Source organism: Onychostoma macrolepis, chromosome 05 (genome assembly GCF_012432095.1).
Source record: "Onychostoma macrolepis isolate SWU-2019 chromosome 05, ASM1243209v1, whole genome shotgun sequence".
Lineage (NCBI taxonomy): Eukaryota > Metazoa > Chordata > Actinopteri > Cypriniformes > Cyprinidae > Onychostoma > Onychostoma macrolepis.
Genome location: NC_081159.1, coordinates 12269483 through 12274920, shown reverse-complemented (window position 1 = coordinate 12274920; position 5438 = coordinate 12269483).

Sequence of the window (5438 nt, the reverse complement as noted above, 5' to 3'; positions counted from 1 at the left end):
GCCTAATTCGTCTTTCATCAACTACTGATTCTTTGGAACTCAGACCTATATTTTCGCTAGTCTGTGCACTTTTTTTTTTTTTTTTGTCTTGATGACAAAATATTCATAGGCTGCTTCAGCAGGACATTACACCACTGCTGTTTCCAGTCAAAGAAATTACGCAATAATTTACCGTCAACAAGCTGTACATGCTGTACCATGAACAAAATTCAGTGACCTTTAAAATGTTTATGTAATTTGATTCAATTCATTTAAAGCAATATATTGAGTAATTTGTTCATTTGTGTGTAATGGGATAGTGTAGTTTTTTTTTTAGAGATAGGCCTAAGTCTTACATTTTGTATCTCTTTTCTGTATTTTTTGTTACGTGTTTCAGTTTTTTATTTACTCCCAAAAGAATATATCATGTAAAATATCAGGCCTATCAGAATGCAATTAATATTAGGCTATCATATTATTAAAATAGGCCTATTTATATTATAAATAATACATAGGCCAACTTATTACATATCACCACTAGAAAACATGGGTATTTTAATGGCAATGAAAATGTAGGCTACTTAACAAAAATTCTTATGCCAATTCTTATTTTTGGCCCAACCCGAAATAGCCTAATTGTTTACGATACTCTGGTCCTTCCTTCAATGTAAATCTATGGGTTTTTTACACTTGTATCATCTATGATCATTCACTTTTTGGTTAGTGGGGGATATTCCTACACCATCTGTAGAACAAATTACAGTGTGCCTTGAACAGAGGAGGGCGAGACAGTGATAGTGATAGAGAAGGAAAGTAAGGGAGTATTTTCAGTGCTGCAGATGATTGACAGCTAAATGGACAGTATTTTTAGAGCAGGTTTTGCATTGTTTGAGAGAACATTGCCCTTGTTTTAAAATGGGATCCCTGCTAAAAACAACGATATTACACTGTGAAGTATGTAGAGTCTAACCCTTACGACATGTTGTTTATTCTTTTCAGGTTCTATACATACATTATATATATAGAGAGTGTTTTGTTTCAGTATTTTAGTTTAAAGCATGTTCATTTTTTTACTCCCTATTCAAGTGTCTCTTGAAGAATGTCAGGCCAGGAAACTGTTTACATGTGGCCCAAAAGAGAGCACTGCTGCTTCTGAGGGAATGTTTTTTGTTCCTTGACGTCATATGAATGAACAACATGTACAGTACTACACTGAAAAGAAATGCTTGTGTTCCAGTGTAAGTCAGAGGAAGAAAAAAAAAAACCTTGTTTTGCAAACTAAAATATACTATGTGCCTAAATGTGAACACTGAGAGGAATATATTTCTTGAACCTTGGTGTATAAATTGTAGATATTGTATAGCACATACATAAAGATGCTTACATTGCAAATTTAGACACCGGATTTTGTTAACAGTCATATGATGAACTGTGACACAGGAAAGACACCGAAAGGTGAAAAGGATATGAGTAGTTGTCTCGTTGCCCTTGAAATGACAGACATTCCCTCCTTCTGTCCCTCTCACTTCCCTTTTTTTTTCTGCTGACTCATCAAACATGTGAAAAAGAGCCACATTCATAAAATATTTGGAAAGAGGCATCGAAAAAATAGGCATGTTTGCTCCATATTTGTTGTTGAGCGCAAAACTGTCCTTACTTCGGCTATAGGGCTAAAATAAGGCAAAGGTCTAGATAACTCCCTTATCTAAACAAACTCTTATATAGGGGTTTGCGGATTGGTCCATCTCTAACTAAACTGTCAATGAATAGTAAGATCAGCAGTGGTGTGTTGAGAAAACTGAGCAGATGACACCAGTCGAGAGATATATCATGACATTCTATTAGCATTCAAATAAACAGGCTCTTGTAAACAAAGCAAGTTTAATCCACACCAGACCTGTCTTCAAACACTAAAGCTAAACATCTTCTAAACCCTTTCTTATGGCAGTCTTTATTTGCACTAATATGAAGCTTAGTTACCATAGCGATGGGTCCATAACAGGGCTGAATGCCCAGAGCTTGTTTTGCTATTTGACTTTTCAAATAATGCCAGATATATGAAGGTGTTTTTCTCTGGACAGTATGTCTGGAAAAAAAAAAAAAAAAAGATTTAGAAAGGAAGTGTGGACGGATAAATGGAAAATTCTTTATAGGAAAGTTGGGGGTGTAGATCTTCCGGCTTGAAGTGCCTCGACTCCTCAAAGGCCACTGCGAGCCATTCATCCAAGGCTCCCTGAGTTCAGTGGTCAAATGACGTTACCTCATATTTTACAGGAACCCCTTCAATGGGTTGGGGTTTGCCAAATAAAGGCTACATTCACTGGCTCTGAGGCTCTTGCATTTATGAGAGGAAGAATCCAGTTAATCGTATGTGTGTCGAACAGCCGACACTGATGTGCCTTTGTTGCTGAACTGTATTACACCAAATGTTTGGGTGGTTAAGAATTAAGCAAAACATCAGAGACTTTTCCTTAATAGAGAGGATTCCCATCCCAAAGGATCTATTAATCTCTTATCACTGATCACAAGTTAGCTCTTTGCAGATACTATACTAAGCTTCTCTGCAAACATAGATAAGATAAAACAGATATGTGCAGCACACATTTAATATAAACACAGAAAAATATAAATGTGTGCTGTGTATATCTGTGTTTATATATCATTTATATATCATGTTATATCATGAGACCATTATCCAATTTCAAAGAACTGTGAATATATAGATAGATAGATAGATAGATAGATAGATAGATAGATAGATAGATAGATAGATAGATAGATAGATAGATAGATAGATAGATAGATAGATAGATAGATAGATAGATATACAGTACATACAAAACACTTTAGTAAACACTCTAGTTTAGGGACCAATTCTCACTATTAACTAGTTATTCTCACCATTAACTAAACATTAACTATGATGTTTGCCTGAATAAAATCTGCTTATTAAAATTCTGCTTATTAATCGTTAGGTAGTTAAGTTTAGGAATGTAGAATATGGTCATGTAGAATATGTGTTTTAATAGTAAGAATAAACAGCCAATATGTTAATAACAAGCAACCAGTTAATAGTGAAAATTAGTCCTAAAGTGTTACCCACTAGGCTGTTTATTAGTAGTTACAAAGCACATATTAATGGCTAATTCTGCATGATCGTATTATATCCATATTTTAGACCTTACTAACTATTAATAATAGGAGTTTGTTGAGGCAAAAGTCATAGTTAATAGTTAGTTAATGGTGAGAATTGGTCCCCAAACTAAAGTGTGACCATATACAAGATCAGTCAGTATAGGTCAATAAGATGACAGGATACACATCTAAAAAATAAGGAATATCACAATTTTTATTTTTTATTTTTTTTAAGATGTTAAGATTTCTGACAGTACAGTAGCAGTACAGAAGAGAGCAGAGAAAAAAATACGTAAATAAATAAAATGTATTTACAGGAAATGCCTTTGCGGTTATGCTCTTTAAGAATCAGATAAAAATAAATCCTCCTCACATTTAAGCTATTGAAGCTGCAATACAGTATGTTCTTCTCACTGAGTATTTTGCTTTTCCCAGAATGCTGATTCTTACATTCCAAGAGCCGGTGAGACACAGACATGTGCCAAATTTACACTGTCAGAGTGTGTGTAGGAGGGCGGCAGCTCATAATAAAGAGCGCTTTACATCTAAACACTCGAATCTGACAGTAAACTGCAGTTCAAATCAGAACATGTCATGAAACAATCCCAAGATTGTCAAACAAAGTCATGAACCTTTTCTATTTCGAAGTCTGGCATGAACATGGTAAATTAAAGGACAATAAACAAACTGAAAATCATCATGAGCAATTTGGGTTTTCTTTCTCCATAGTTTTTCCTCCACTTTCAACGTGAGTGACGCAAGCAAGAACAGACCATCATCCATAAACGGACAACAGATGTTTATTCCCCCCACAATGCTCATGATTTTTACAATGAAAGCCTGGAGTGTATTAAATCCCATTCACTGGAGGAAGAAAAAAGTAAGAATGACAGAGAGAGCATTCCCGGAATGTAGGAGTTACATCCTTTCCCAAAATTCAGCTTTCTTACTCATCTCTCAAAGGAGATGTTGTAACAGATGCCTAGAAGTGTTTTCAAACTACTTTTTTGGTACAAGAGAACAGAAAACAGTTTTCCAGTAAATCCAGAGTTGTTTTGCAACACATTTCTGGCATTGTTGTGCATGCATGTGAGTATGTCAGTATGCTCGTGTTTGTTTACCATAGTCTTTCTAAAAAGTCACCTCACCAGTGGACACTGAACAACCACACGCTCGTGCCAAACTGCTGAGGAATGCCTCAGTGGGTTACAGACTTTACATCACAATTTTCCTTCACGAACACGAGCAGAGCAGCACTTTCCAGCCGAAGAGAGGCTCCCCATCTTCACAAGAGTCTTTGAGCGTTCTTGAAGTCACTTAGTGTTTTCATTTCCCTGTCAGAGGAGGAAGCTAGTGGTCTTTGAAGTGAGAGGCCAGGCGGACTGAGAATCCTGGCCCGAGCTCCAGCAGTCTTACACAGCGAGCACAAAGGACTTTAAGCATTTATGTGTTTTTGTGGGTAAGAGTGTGTTCAAATCTAGAGGAGACAATGCTGCCCAAACATGAGCAAAGTACCTTTTTACACCAACTAGTGGCTGTATTAGCGTATTAGGTAGGAAATTCTGGCTTGCTGCCCAAGGTACAACAGAGGCTGCCTTGTCGAATGCTGAATAAAATGTACAACAGTGTGCCGTACCCCTCTCCTTCTTGTCCAGTAAAACATTTCTGTGCTTGATGGAAAAAAAAAAAAAAATCACACAGACCCACATATGGAACTTATTAGTGTGCTAGAAGAAGACTAAAGCCAAGAGAATTGTGGAACTAGGGCACCGATCCACAGAGAGATATTAAAAAACCTGGGGATGTTAACACAGGCTGAGGTGAGGCTGTGATGGTGGTTGGACAAGTGTACATGCACTGTAAAAGATGATTTCATCATTGTGTTTTAATCACATGTATATCGCTAAGTTTAAATACATCTACAGTTAGATGGCTTACTTTCTGAACAACACTGAAACAATGAACTGAAAATCAATACTGTAAAATATACTTTAACTCAAAACATGAACTACAGGTAAGCCTACACTACAGACACTTTCTTAACTAACTTTTCTTATTTAAATAAATTATCGAGTTAATACCCATATGATTTTGTGCTTTCAGGAAGGATGCTGGTTTTCAGCTAGTTCTTTTTTTTTAAACCAATTTATGGGCATATCGGAAACACAGGTCAATCAAGGTTTGTTTTGTACAATTTTAAGTCCATATGGATGGTTTTACAGACAAAAGTGATTAAGAACAACAGTATGCAACAATAAATTTGGTCTGTTTCTCACCCACTGAAGTTACACTCCGTGTTTCAAAGTGTACATTTTTTCCCCCTG